At 36.5% G+C, this 16,080-nt stretch overlaps 2 protein-coding genes across 8 annotated transcripts in view; one reads left to right on the top strand and one right to left on the bottom strand.

The window, feature by feature from the left end:
• Positions 1 to 16,080, bottom strand: part of MSL2 (MSL complex subunit 2) — an 89,246-nt gene that overhangs the window by 18,605 nt on the left and 54,561 nt on the right. For 3 of the 4 annotated variants that reach the window (XR_010319490.1, XR_010319492.1, XM_003419983.4), the window contains one exon: positions 1 to 16,080. This exon is cut by the window's left edge; it is cut by the window's right edge and continues 14,313 nt beyond it. The gene's annotated coding sequence lies outside the window, so the exon portion shown is untranslated. The other variant, XR_010319491.1, reaches the window with a different exon arrangement.
• The window catches only part of PPP2R3A (protein phosphatase 2 regulatory subunit B''alpha), a 281,968-nt gene that overhangs the window by 256,557 nt on the left and 9,331 nt on the right, over positions 1 to 16,080 (top strand). The window lies entirely within an intron of this gene.

Raw genomic sequence — 16,080 nt, 5'->3', positions numbered from 1 at the left:
CTTCAGGAATGAAGGTTTGGGTCACCCCACCAGGCAAAGAACCACAACCAGCTGAAGTGCTTGCTGAGAACAAAGGGAATAACGGAGTGGGTGGTGGAAGAAGGTAGTTCTAAATACCACTTACAGCCACGTGACCAGTTGCAGAAACGAGGATGGTAATTGTTATATGAGTATTTCTGCTTTGTGTGCATCAAATATTTTTGTTTTCTTCACTTATATAAGGTATAAACAGGGCTATTAGATTTTCAGTTGTATGTGTGTTCGTTGTATCATGTTAGCCCCAAGTATAATTCTATAATTGTCTTTATTCAGGGATTATGGATGGTTTAAGGAGATGTGTACAGGTTCAGAGTTGACAGAGGGCGGACTGTGATGGTTAAGGTTGTGTGTCAGCTTGGCTAGGCTGTGATTCTCAGTGTTTTGGTAGTCATGTAATGTTGTGATCATGTCGCTGCAGGGGCGGGGCTTGTGGGAGCTCACCACCGCCCTCAGCCTTCACCTCTTCACCCTCCACCACCTAGCTCTTCCTTTTCTCCTTGCCAGGGCTTTTGCTTGTTCTGGATCCTGCAGCTGGCTCCTGTTCATCTGACCTCTGGTTCTTGGGACTTGAGCTACAGCTTACCCGCTAGCTGCAGTCTTCTCTGCCAGTCTAGGTATTCGTTGATTTTCATAGCCCGTGAGCAACAGCCCTGCTCTCTAGCCTACTGATCTTGGGTTCGCCAGCCCCTGTGGCTATGGGAATCAAGAGAAGTCTTTGCTGATCCACAGACTTGGGACATTACAGCCTCTACAACCGCATGAGCCATTTCCTTGATATAAATGTGATCACACACACACACACGCTTTACTGGTTTGCTTCTCTAGAGAACCCAGCCTAAGAAACTAACCTTTTGAGAATTACCAATAACATACACTATAAATGGAAGAACTCACACCCTTGGAAGCCGTTAATACGGTAATCAGAAAAAGACTTTGAAATTATTATCTTTTTTCTTCTCAGAGAGATAACAGAATGTATCATATTCCTCAAGTAAGACTAGTCAGTTTCTTGTAAATAAAAATATTTTTGAAATGAAAAATTTAATCATTCGGCTAAATAATAAAATGATAACAGCTAAAATTAACTAATTGATTGGGACATCGGGATAAGAAATCCTCTTAGAAAGCAGTGGAAAAAATAGCCTAGTAATTCCCAAAATTGTACCCATTTAAACAAAAAAATACACAGGAATCAGCGGATGTTTTCCTGCCAACTAGTAAATATTTTAGATTTTATGGGTTTCTATCACAACTCTTTCACAACTACTCAGCTCTGCCATTGTGGCATGAAAGGAACCATAGACAGTATGTAAATGAACATATCTGTGTTCCAATAAAACTTTAATAACACTGAAGTTTGAATTTCATAACATCTTCACGTTATGAAATCTTTTGATTTTTTTTTTTTTTTTCAAATTTAATAATGTAAAACCATTCTTAGTTCACTGGGTACACAAAAAGAGGCAGTGAGCCAGATTTGGCCCACATACAATAGTTTGTTGACCCCTACATCAGAGTGAAATTTCAGAACATAAAAGATAAAGAACTTAAAATCTACCAGAAAGAAAAAACAGATTATCCACAAAAAACCCATCGCCATCGAGTTGATTCCAACTCATCGCGACCCTACAGGACAAAGTAGAACTGCCCCCATAGTTTCCAAGCAGCAGCTGGTGGATTCGAACTACTGACCTTTTAGTTAGAAGCCATAACTCTCAACCACTGCGCCATCAGGACTTCGGTTATCCACAAAGTGAACATAAAAAGAAATGGAACACAAAAAAGGACTAGACTTACTGTTCTGACATAGAGTGGAGAAACCCCGAGAGTATGGCCCCCGGATACCTTTTTAACTCAGTACTGAGGTTACTCCTAAGGTTCACCCTTCAGCCAAAGTTTAGACAGGCCCATAAAACAAACAATAATACACATAGCTCAACTGTATATACAAGATACTAAATGGGTACATCAGCCCAGGAGCCAGGACGAGAAGGCAGGAGGGGACGGGAAAGCTGGACGAATGGAAATGGGGAACCCAAGGTTGAGAAGCGGAGAGTGTTGACACATCACAGGGTTGGCAACCAATGTTAATATACAAAATAATATGTGTATCAATTGTTTAATGAGAAACTAATTTGCTCTATAAACCTTGATCTAAAGCACAATTTAAAAAAGAACAATATCATCTAAGTAATGTAAAGAAAATAACGACTTGTAAGTATATTCTTATTCAAATGTAAGGGTCAGGTAAAGATATTTTCAGACATTCAGAGATGCCAAAAGTGTACCACCTGCAGACCATCTCTGTCTGAAAGAAATACTAAAGGATATATTCTTCAGCAAGAAGGGAAACGAATCCTAAGGGAATAGTGAGATGCAAGAAACAATCATAAGGAACAAAATAAGTAAAATTCCTTATTAATAGTGTGTAACTGTTGATCACAGATACTGTTAACATAAGAGGACAAAACAGAGTTGGAATAATAAGCTATGGTTCTTTATTAGAGTGGAGAATATAGACAAAAGTAAATGTGTATTTCTCTACAAATGGCTAGAGTTCGTCTGTTGAAAACTTAAGGTCAATCACTAAAAGAAAAAAAATCAAATGAAAAACTTTCAAATCAGTTTTAGAAAAAAAGACAGTAGATTATTAATTGGAAAAGGGCTGAGAAAAGAAAACTTAATCTACTAAAAGACAAGTGTGTTAATCAGTATATTCTTGGTGGCAAGTGACCAAAACTCAACTCTAATTGGCATAAACAAACAAAAAGCATAATCAAAAAAGGAAGGTATTATAGAACTCAAAATTATAAAAGTAGGGCTTTATCTGTTCTGTGTTAGATATGCATTTCTTTGTGTTGCTTTCACTCTTCAGCACGTTTTTCTTATGTGGTGGCAAGATAATCACTTAGTAGTATCAAATCCCGACAAAGAAAATCCCTTTCCCCCAAGTTTCAACAAAAACCCAGGATTTGTGTTACTTTGGCTCCGACTAGCTTGGTTTGGGTTCATGCTTTGACCGGTCAGGCCTAGAACTAAGCTTTGACAGGAGTCAAGTCCATCTAAACCGTATGTTTTCCCAAGGAAAATTGGAAAATACGGCCACAAGGAGAATACTATAGATAAAGGGACCGATTTCCACCAAAGTAAAAAAAAAGGGGACAAAAAGAAAAAGCACAAAAACACAATTAGTAGGTTGATCTCATAAAAAAATATAGAGATATTCAAAAGTATACTTGGTACCCAACAAATACACATTAAACCACCACAAAAATTCCTATTTATTAAGGCCTAAAGGAAAACACATTTTTTTTTTATTACTCACATAGAGGCCACATATCCCATTTAAAATGCAACCTGAATTTAAAAGAAACATAGCAAAAAATACACATATCTGGAAATTAAAAACACATAGAAATTATAACTTTCAACCTAAAGAGGAAATCAAACTAGAAATTACAATCTTTTCAGAACAAAGCATTACATTTATTACAATCTACCAGATATGGACAAAGGAAAGTTTGTAACTTGTAGACTGAAACAAATGATTCAAGCTGTCCGCTCAAGATGGATGAAAAATAGATCCAAATAACTCACACAGAAGAAAGAAATTTAAAAATTTTATTTAAAATGTATGTTATATTTTTAATTTATAATTTAATACTTTATTAATTTACATACACACAGAGCATACTATGTGCCAAGCACTGTTCTAAGTAACTCACTGGATGGTAACAAAAAATACCTATTAATACTCACATCTCCATTTTACAGTATGAAAACTGAGCCACAGTCAAATCCATCAGTATATAAAAGAATACATCATAAGCAAGTGGGTTTTATCCCAAGACTGCAACAATGGTTCAACCTTACAAAATCTGTTACTAATATATTGAAGGTGAAAGATTATAAAATTAAATTGATTTTTTGAAAGCACCTGATAAATTTTTATTTTCTAGTTTGGAGAAAAAAGTCTTAAAATTAAGCAAACTACAAAGAGCACCTCCTTATCTGACAAAGATATTAATCTTACTCCCCAGAAATAGCCAGCTTAATATATAATAAAAGATTCTTTATAAAGAAAAAAGAAGTGACTTAAAAATACGTACGAAGAAAACTATAAAATTTCACCAAAAGATATATAAAGACTTGTTACCATGCCATAGATAAAACCACTCAATAATATAAAGAAGTGAATTCTCTTCTAAAATTAATTTGCTAATTTAATATCATCTGCCAAAATATTTTGTGGAACTTTACAAGCTAATTTTAAAACTCACATGGAACAATAAATACCCAAGAATAACAATGACTTTTGAAAAGAAAAAAAGGTATGGTGGAAAGTGTGAGCTGTGGACTATAAAGCCATTATAATTAAACTCAATAGGCTATGCATGCCATAGTGTAAAATGTATGCCCGGCAATGTAGTATATGATAAGATGGCATCTTGAATGTATCAGAAAAAGATTGGTCAGTAAAAAATTGACTCTCTATGGGTGGGGCAAGAAAGTACATATGAAACTAATGTCTGAATGCAAATAAACAGACTTTGAAAGCATATTAGTAGTGGGAGAAATTTAAAAGGAAATAACCTTTAGATTTGAGTTCATTTTAAAAGTCACAAATTCTTTACCACAATTAAAAGGCAAAGTGGGTTGTATCATGTGACCAAGGGCCAATGTTATTCTTTCATAACTATGGTTATTTAAAATCAATAGTAAAAACATGAATAATACCCAATTCTAAGACAGTCAAAAAGTAGAAAACTCACCCAGGAAATACACATGAAAAAATCCCACTTCATCAACAGTTAAAGTGCAATAGCCAAATATAACAATTTTTAAATCTTTGCGTTACCATTGGCATAAATGGTTTGCCAGACACTTTTTATGCCTCTAGACCTCATTGGCAAGGCATTATTCTGGTTCTAATGCATTTAGAGGTCAAGATGGATCTCTTTTGAATTGCATGAAGCTCAGCAGACCAGGAGTTGGAGCCTTATTGTTGCATAGGTTGAGCATTCTATCAGGTGATTCTTCCTGGATAGAATTTAGTTTTGTAAACTTTTGCCTTTTTTCTCTTTTATTTCTGTGAAATAAGGCTTGCAAGCATAATTATGGCTTTATTGTGTGATAGTTAGAGAACCCTGATAGGTTTGTTTAGAAAAGGTGCCTCTAGTTCCAATTGGCATACCGTCATACCACAGTTGGTGGCACTACAGTGCCACTAGTCTCATTGGAAGATTGTATTGCCAGATAGTATTTCTCAAAGTTGATACTACCAACCAAAAATTTAAACACACTCAGTTAGTACGCATGCATTCCAATACTGAAAGCACATGCCATCCAAAAAAATTTTTTTAATAAATTTGGTAATAAAAGGGTTAAATGTGTATGTACATAATGGAGCCACAAAATACATGAAACAAAAGATGCTAACTTGAAAAGACAGACAATTCAATGATCGTAGTTAGAGATTTCAACACATCTCTGTTAGTAATCAATGGAACAACGAGACGGATAATCAGTAAGGCAGCAGAAAACTTGAACTCTATCAAAGTAATTGACTTAACATTTAGAAAAACTCCACAAAACAAAATACACTCTTTTTTTTTAAGTACACATGGTACTTCAAGACAGACCATATGTTGGGGCACTAAGACAAGACCTGGTAGGTTCGATAAAATAAGACTTGAGTAATATAAAATATGTTGTCTGACCATAATGGAGTTACATTAGAAATCAACAACAGGAAGAAATCTGGAAATCCCAAAATATCTGGACATTAAATAGCACACTTCTAAAAACTAATGGGCAAAAGGGGAAATTTAAAAAATATCTTAAAATCAATAAAAATATAAGAACGTATGAAAATACATGGATGCAATTAAAGCAGCCCTTAAAGGGATTTTTATAGCTTAGAAAGGTCAAACATCAAATATAAGCTTCCAATTCAAAAAGCTAGAAAAAGAAGAACAAAGTAATAGAAGGAAATAATATAGAGTGGAAATCCATGACATAGAAACAGTAGAAAAGAATTGGTCAAACTAAATATTTTCTTCAGAAAGATGGGGGGAAAAATGGATAAATCCTTAGCTATCACTGTAGACCCTACAGAAATTAAAAGCATTATAAAGAGAATGTTATGAACAACTTTATCCCAATAAATTTTGCAACACAGATGAAAATGGGACAAATTCCTAGAAAAATTCAAATTACCAAAACTGACAGAAGAAGAAATGGAAAATCAGAATAGACTTATAGAAAATAAAGATACTGAATTAGTCATTAGTAGTTTTCCTCAAAAGAAAAGTCCAGGTCCAGATGGCTTCACTGGTGAATTCTGTTACATATTTAAAGTAAAAATATCAATCTTTGACAAGTAACTCTCAGAAAGGAGTAGTAGAAGGGAACACTTCCAGAATCATTTTATAAAGTCAATATTACCCCGATACCAAAGCGAAACAATTATAAAACAAGAAATAAAAATTCAAACCAATATCCCTCATGAACACTGATACAAAACTTCTTGTAAAATATTAGCATATCAAATCTAGCAACATATAAACAGTTATACACCAAGACTAGGTGGGGTGGAGTTTATCACAGAATGAAAGGTTAGTTTAACATTGGAAAATCAATAAATCAGTAGTTGGAAAATATGGCCTTGGTGACAGAAATGACACCAAAGATCACATGATAGAATTCTGCAAGACCAGTGACTTTTTCATTGCAAATACCTTTTTTCAACAATATAAACAGCAACTATATACACATGGACCTCACTGGATGCAACACACAGAAATAAATAGACTACATCTGTGGAAAGACACAATGGAGACGCTCGGTCATCAGTCAGAACAAGACTAGGGGCCAGTTGCAGAACAGACCATCAGTTGCTCGTTTGCATGTTTCAAGTTGAAGATGAAGAAAACTAAAGTCCAGGAGAGCCAAAGTACAACCTTGAGTATATCCTACTTGAATTTAGAGGTCATCTAAAGAATAGATTTGAGGCTTTGAACACTAATGATCAAAGACCAGATGAGTTGAGGGATAACATTAAGAACATGATACATGAAGAATACAAAAGGTCAGTGAAAAGACAGGAAAGAAAAAAAAAAAGACCAAAATGGATGGATGTCAGAAGATACTCTAAAACTTCCTCTGGAATGTAGAGCAGCTAAAACAAACAGAAGAAATGATGAAGTGAAAGAGCTGAATAGAAGATTTCAAAGGATGGCTCAAGGAGGCAAAGTAAAATATTATAAAGAAATGTGCAAAGACTTGGAGATAGAATACCAAAAGGAAAGAACATGCTTGGCAGTTCTCAACTTGAAAGAAATGAAGAAGAAATTCAAGCCTCAAGTTGCAATATTGAAGGATGCTATGGGCAAAATAGTAAATGATGCAGAAAGTATCAAAAGAAGATGGAAGAAAAAAAAAGGAACAACACAGAGTTACTGTACCAAAAAGAATTGGTTGATATTCAACCATTTCAGGAGGTAGTATATGATTAAGAACCAATGGAATTGAAGGAAAAAGTCCAAGCTCCGTTGAAGGCATTGGCAAAAAACAAGAATCCAGGAATTGACAGAATACCAATTGAGATGTTTCAACAATTGACTGCAACACTGGAAGCACTCACTTGTCTATGCCAAGAAATTTGGAAGACAGCTACCTGGCCAACCAACTGGAAGAGATCCACATTTGTGCCCATTCCAAAGAAAGGTGATCCAACAGAATGTAGAAAATATCGAACAATATCATTAATATCACACACAAGTGAAATTTTGCCGAAGATAATTAAAAAATGGTTGCTGTAATACATCAACAAGGCCAGAAATTCAAGCCAGATTCAGAAGAAGACATGGTATGAGGGATATCATTGCTGATGTCAGATGGATCTTAGCTGAAAGTAGAGAATATCAGAAAGATGTTAACCTGTGTTCTGTTGACTACACAAAGGCATTCAACTGTGTGGGTTATAACTAATTATGGAAAACACTGCAAAGATGGGAATTCCAGAACACTTAATTGTGCTCATGGGGTTCCTGTACATAGACCAACAGGTAGTTGTTTGAACAGAACAAAAAGATACTGTGTAGTTTAAAATCAGAAAAGGTTGCATCAAGGTTGTAGCCTTTCACCATACTTATTCAATCTGTATGCTGAGCAAATAATCCAAGAAGCTGGACTATATGAAGTACGACAAAAACTCATTAAAAACCTGCGATATGCAGATGACACAATCTTGCTCACTGAAAGCGAAGAGGACTTGAAGCACTTACTGATGAAGATTAAGATTACAGCCTTCAGTATGGATTATACCTCAACATAAAGAAAACAAAAATCCTCACAACTGGACTAATAAGCAACTTCATGATAAACGGAGAAGACATTCAAGTTGTCAAGGATTTCATTTTACGTGGATCCACAGTCAATGCCCATGGAAGCATCAGTCAGGAAATCAAATGTCGCATTGCATTAGGCAAATCTGCTGTAAAAGACCTCTTTAAAATGTAAAAAGCAAAGATGTCACTGTGAGGACTAAGGTGCATTTGACCCCAAGCCATGATATTTTTAATTGCCCCATATACATGGAAAAACTGGACAATGAATAAGGAAGACCAAAGAAGAATTGATACCTTTGAATTATGGTTTTGGCAGAGAATATTGAATGTACCATGGACTGCCAGGAGAACGAATTCTGTCTCGGAAGAAGTATACCCAGAATGCTCCTTGGAAGCGTGAATGGCGAGACTTCGTCTCAGGTACTTAGGACATGTTATCAGGAGGGACCAATCCCTGGAGAAGGACATCCTGCTTGGTAAAGTAGAGGGTCAGTGAAAGACAGGAAAACCCTCAATGAGATGGATCGATACAGTGGTTGCAACAGTGGGCTCAAGCATAACAATGATTGTAAGGATGACATGGGACCACGCAGTGTTTCGTTTGGAACAAACTTGACAGCACCTAACAACAATACACCATATAAATAGGATACAGGGCAAAAAACAACATGATTATCTCAATAGACCCAAAAAAAATAAAACATTTGACAAAATTCAATACCCAAAAATGATTTAAAAAAAAAAATTCTCACCCGAGTAAGGAAAGAAGGGAACTTCTTCAACCTGATAAAAAGGGAATCTACAAAAAATCTAGAGTTGACATACTTATGGTGAAAATGGAATGCCTTCCGCATATGATCAGGAACAAGAGAAGAATGTCCACTCTCACTATTTCTATTCAGCATTGTACCTGGAGGTCATATCTAGTTCAGTAAGGCAAAAAAAAAAAAAAAACACTAAAGGCATCCAGAATGGAAAGGAAGAAGTAAAACTGTTTCACAGACATTGGGATTGCATAAATAGAAAGTCCAAAGAAATCTATCAAAAAGCTACTAGAACTAATAACTTATCAGGGTCTCAGGATGTAAGCTCAGTATACAAAAATCAGTGTATAATACCTCAATATACAAAAACCAGTGTATAATACCTCTACACTAAAAACTACAAAACAGTGCTGAGAGAAATTAAAGACCTAAATAAATAGAAGAAGTGGAAGGCTCCGTATTGTTAAAGTATCAGTGCTCCCCAAATTGATCTACAGACTTAACCCAATCCCTATTAAAGTCCCAGCAGGTTTTTGTTCTAGAAATTGGCAAGCTAATCCTGAAATTTATATATAAATGTACCTAGAAAAGCCGAAACACTTTAAAAAAAAAAGTTGAAGGACTTACACTCCCTGATTTCATAATTTATAATAAAACAAACAATGAAGACACTGTAGTATTGGTGTAAGTATAAACATAAATAAATGAAACAGAATAAACACTCCAGAAGTAGACTCTCTCATATATATGGATAAATTAATTTTCAACAGAAGTGGAAAGGATAATCTTTTCAAAAATGATACTGTAATAATTGATAACCCTGTGCAAAAAAAAGAACAGAACTTCAATCCATACCTTGCATCATATGCAAAAATAGATAATAACCTAAATATTAGCTCTAAAACTGCAGAATAAAACATAGGAGAAACCCTTTGTGACCTTGGATTATGCATGAGTGTAAAAAAATTTATAAATTGGACTTCCTTCAAAATTGAAAACTATTGCTCTTCAAAAGACACAATTAAATGAAAAGACAGGGAGAAAATGTCTAAAACATTCTGATAAAAGACTCATATCCAGAATATATTTAAAAAAAACAAAAACTCTTACAACTCAATAATTAAGACTAATAATATTTTTTAATGGGCAAAAATTTGAATAAACATTTCATTAAATAAGATACAAATAGCAAATAGTATATGAAAATATGCTCTACATCTAATGGACCACATCTAACACAGCCTCCATCAGACTGAGTCCAAGTACAACTAGATGGTGCCTGGCTACCACTACTGACTGCTCTGACAGGGATCACAATAGAGGATCTTGGACAGAGTTGGAGAAGAATGTAGAACAACGTTCTAACTCAAAAACAAAGACCAGACTAGGTGGCCTGAGAGACTGGAGAAGCCCTGAGAGTATGGCCCCTGGACACCCTTTCAGCTCAGTAATGAGGCCACTCCTGAGGTTCACCCTTTAGCCAAAGTTTGAACAGGCCCTTGGAACAAAACAAGACTAAAGGGGCACACCAGCCCTGGGGCAGGGACTAAAAGGCAGGAGGGAACAGGAAAGCCTGGTAATAGGGAACCCAGGGTTGAGAAGCGAAAGCATTGACATGTCATGGGGTTATTAATGAGTGTCATAGAACAATTTGTGTACTGTTTGATGAGAAACTAGTTCTGTAAACCTTCATCTAAAGTACAATAAAATTTTTTTTAAAAAAAAAGAAAATATGCTCTACGTCACCAGACATTAGGAATATACAAATTAAAACTGCAATGAGTATCAACAAAGTGAAGAGACAACCTACAAAATGGAAGAAAGTTTTGGGGAACTGATAAAGGTTTAATACCCAGAATATATATAAGAACACCTGCAATCTAACAACAAAAAGACAAACAACCTGGTTGAAAAATGGGCAAAAGACTTGAATAGACGTTTCACCAAAGAGAATATACAAATAGCCAACAAGCACGTGAAAAGATGCTCAACGTCATTAGCCATTAGGGAGATGCAAATAAAAACCACAATGAGATACCACCTTACCTTTACTAGAATGGCCATGATCAAAATAAAATAACAGGTGTTGATTAGAATGTGGAGAAACTGGAACCCTCATCCACTGCTAGTGGGAATGCAAAATGCTGCAGCCACTGTGCAAAAGTTTTGAGATTCCTCAAAAAGCTAAACATAGAACTACCACATGACCCAGCAATCCCAATCCTAAGTATATACCCGAAAGAATTGAGAGCAGGAATATAAACAGAAACCTGTACACCAATGTTCATTGCAGCTCTATTCACAATAAACAAAAGGTGGAAACAACCTAAATGTCCATCAACAAATGACTGGATACATAAAATGTAATATATACATACGAGGGAATATTACACAGCCATAAAGAGGAATAAAGTCCTGACACGTGCCACAACATGGGTGAACCTCGAACACATTATGCAGAGTCAAATAAGTAACATAAGGACAAATACTTACATGAAAAAGGCAAATATATGAAGCCATAGCTTATTGGTGGTTACAATGGTAAGGGAACAGAAAGGAGGAGTTACTGCTTAGGGGGCACAGAGACCTGTTAATTGTGATGGAGTAATTGAGAAAAAGATAGTGATAATGGTTGTACGACATGAAGAATGGAATCAATGTCACTGAATTGTACATGTGTAAATTTTTGAAACTGACATGTGTACCACATTCTGTTTGCTGACCACGCCCCCCCAGGCACCCTCACAAGCACCACTATGCTTATCTTCTTTCCGCATGTTTCTGTAAAAAAAATTACCATAGAGAGCTTACAGAAATACCTGGGGGAGGGGGGTAGATATTTTCATTATCTTATTTTGTGATGATTTCACCGGTATATACAAGAGTCAAAATTTATTGTATACTTAGAGTGTGAAACATTTATTGTATGTGAACTACATTTCGGTAAATAAAAGGGAAAAAAAGGAATGAAGTACAAATACATACAACATGTATAAATCTCTCGGAAACATCATTCTACGTGAAAGACACTAAAGGCTACATATTATATGATTCCATTTATATGAAATTTTTAGAAAAGGCAAAATTATAGAACCAAGAAAGCAGACCATCGTTGGTTGCGTAGTTCCAGGATGGGTGTGGTGACTGAATGCGAACAAGCGTAAGGGACAGGAGGGGCAAATGAGGAGATGAAACTGTTCTAAATTGGATTGTGGTGACAGTTGTGCAATTTTTTAATTTTACTAAAGCACATTGAACTGTGACAGTTAAAATTGGTGAATTCTATAGTATATAAATTATACTTCAATAAAGCAGGTTTTTAAAAAGCAACATCCAAAAACAGATTTGCTTATTAAATTGGCAGAAATTTTTTAGAATATTAATCCAGTAAATGTTTGCATTTCTACTTACATTAACCATTATTGAATACTGGTGAACAAAGATGGGATAATTGGCCCTAGTAGGGAAGACAGATACAATTAAAATGAAGTGTCTTAACTGCTTTCTCACAGAGGAAGCACATTACAAAAACACCTCACTCTTTCTAGGGCCTGACTGTGCTCTAACACAAGCACTTTCAGACATTGCTGGTAGCAAAACCTCCCTGGAAAGTAACTTGACAATACACAGCAATTGCCTGAATTTTTCCCCTTTGACTCCCTGATTTTACTTCTGGCTATCTATCACAAATAATAAGAAATATGGATAGAATTGATCTATCCAGTTAATTGGCATCGGTCACAGGTAATCCTAAAATAAATTTGAAGCAACACAAACATACAGTGGTTGAACAAGTCATGGTATAACTGTGTCATATTATGCAGCCATTTAAATTTTGTGCTTGCACAAAGACATCACTTGACCTGGAGAAATCAAGGTTACAAAATTGTGATATAATCTTAGTATTAAAAATGTGTTTATTTATATACACAAGCTAAAAGATAATGCTCCAAAATATTAACAGTGGCTAATTCTGGACTATGGGATTGCAAGTAATTTGTTTTCTTGTACTGTTCTATAATTTATGAGAGGTTCATACGGCCAGCATGTATTACTTTAATAAACAAGAAAAAGGTTATTTTTTCTCCTCTGTTACATAGGTTGCTATGAGTCGGAATTGACTCGACGGCACTAGGTTTGGTTTGGTTACATAGGTAATACATGTTCACCACAGAAGAGGTACAAAATAGAGATAAAAATCTTCACCTGAAATATACCACCTAGAGACAGCCTGTTTTATCATTTTGAGGTATATCCTTCTAGACATTTCTATGCAAATAGATGTTTTATAAAAATGGAATTTATACTATATATTGCTTTGTAGGAGCCCTGGCAGTGCAGTGGTTAAGAGCTTGGCTACTAACCAAAAGGTCAGCAGTTCGAATCCACCAGCCGTTCCTCGGAAACCCTGTGAGGCAGTTCTACTCTGCCCTATAGGGTTGCTGAGTTGGAATCAACTCGACAGCAACAGGTTTTTTTGTTTTGTTTTTTATTGCTTTGTAACCTGCTTTACAGGGAGGAAAAAATAGAGATAGCAGGTCTAAACACTTTATACACACGTTAGTCTAAAAGAGGAGAGGAAACTGGGCAGCTCAAGCAGTTTTTTCAAGTTGTGGTAGCACTAAAAGAAGGTGCCAGTGTGGGTGGAGGGGAGAGAGAAGGGACAAGGGGATGCAGACAGCAGTACAGGTGTGTGGTCGTGAGAGGAGATGGCAGAGACCAGCTGTAGTGAAATTCTGCTGTATATGACAGGCTTCTGCTGGACTGCCCTCTCCTCATGTTACAGGAGATAAGATAAGGCCTACACAGAGTACATGGGGTGATGAGGTTCCCAGGGGAGAGGAGAAGGCTTACAGCAGCCACAGCTCAGAGATCGAGCACTAAAATTGTTAACAAAGGAAAGGAAAGGCCTGTTCACAAGAGTTAATAGCTGACTGGTTCAAAAGCAAAGCCAGATCAAATCTGAAGATAACACATTACACCACTCAGAGCTTCACCTCAAGAGGAATTTAAAAATAAGTTAGGATGAGTCTAACTGCCAAAGAGAAATTACCAGACTCAAATATTAGAAAGAGGAGAAGAATGGTGGTACCTTGGAAAGAGTAGAGGCTCAGAAGCCAGACAGATCTGATTCTACAACCACTCACCAGCTGGGCAGGTTACCTGACTCCTGAGGCTCAGTTTCAGAGGATACCAGCAACTTAAACTGCATGGTAGTTGTGAGAATCTGAGATAATACATGTAAACACCTGGCACACAGTAGATGCCTGATAAATAGTAGCTATTTGGACGTGGAATGAGGGATATCATTGCTGATGTCAGATGGATCCTGGCTGAAAGCAGAGAATAGCAGAAAGATGTTTACCTATGTTTTATTGACTATGCAAAGGCATTCGACTGTGTGGATCATAACTAATTATGGATACTGTGAAGAACGGGAATTCCAGAACACTTAATTGTGCTCATAAGGAACCTGTACATAGATCAAGAGGTGGTCGTTCGAACAGAACAAGGGGATACTGCATGGTTTAAAGTCAGGAAAGGTGTGTGTCAGGGTCGAGCATCAGGATTGGAGGAAGACTCATTAACAACCTGCAATATGCAGGTGACACAACCTTGCTTGCTGAAAGCGAAGAGCACTTAACACACCTACTAATGAAGATCACAGATGACAGCCTTCAGTATGGATTACATCTCAGCATAAAACAAAAATCCTCACAACTGGACCAATAAGCAACATCATGATAAATGGACAAAAGATTGAAGTTGTCATGGATTTCATTTTACTTGGATCGACAACACCCATAGAAGCAGCAGTCAAGAAATCAAATGACACACTGAATTGGGCAAATCTGCTGCAAAAGACCTCTTTAAAGTGTTAAAAAGCAAAGATGTCACCTTGAAGACTAAAGTGTGCCTGAACCAAGTCATGGTGTTTTCAGTCACCTCTTATGCATGTTAAAGCCGGATGATGAATAAGGAAGACCAAAGAAGAATCAATGCCTTTGAATTACGGTGTTGGCGAAGAATACTGAATATACCATGGACTGCAAAAAGAACAAACAAATCTGTTTTGGAGGAAGTACAGTCAGAATGCTCCTTAGAAGCAAGGATGGTGAGACTTCGTCTCACATACTTTGGACATGTTATCAGAAGGGATCAGTCCCTGGAGAAAGACATCATGCTTGGTAAAGGGTCAGCGAAAGACAGGAAGACCCTCGATACGGATTGACACAGTCACTGCAACAGTGTGCTCAAGTATAACAATCATGAGGATGGCACATAACTGGGTAGTGTTTTCTTCTTTTGTACATAGGGTCGCTATGAGTTGGAATCAACTCCACAGCACCTAACAACACTACTACTCTTACGAAGAGATGCGAGGGTATAACATTGTGGTTAAAAGCATAGAATGTTAGACAAACCTAAATTCAGCTCCTGCTTTGCCACTTACTAGCTATGTGATCTCAGGCATCCAAGCCTCAGCATCCTCTATACAATGAGAATTCCACTTGCCATACATGCTGTTTTAAGGACTAAGTAAGACAATGTATATAATATAAAGCCCTAGCACAGTGCTTATGTAATAAACAAACAATGGCTACCATTGCTACCACTTATGTGATCTTGGGCACATTACTAACATCTCTGAACTAGGGTTTAATCAACTGTAATATTAGCATTCCACCATCTACCTTTTTCCCTTCATTCCCAGGGTACAGTACATGATGGCACACAGTATCTGTCACATGAACAGCAGGGCTGTACTGAGAATTGGAGATAACGTATGTAACATATCCAACAGTGTCTGGCCTATAAACACTTGAAAAAATTAAGCTCTGCATCTCTCCACTAGACTCTGGATTCCCCCAAGGGCAGAGACTCTTGTCTTATTCATCTTGTAATCCCAGCACCTGGCAGAATGT

Source organism: Loxodonta africana, chromosome 26 (genome assembly GCF_030014295.1).
Source record: "Loxodonta africana isolate mLoxAfr1 chromosome 26, mLoxAfr1.hap2, whole genome shotgun sequence".
In the NCBI taxonomy this organism is placed as follows: Eukaryota; Metazoa; Chordata; class Mammalia; order Proboscidea; family Elephantidae; genus Loxodonta; species Loxodonta africana.
The sequence above is the reverse complement of the archived record's forward strand: the minus strand, read 5'-3'. Positions and strand labels throughout refer to the sequence as shown.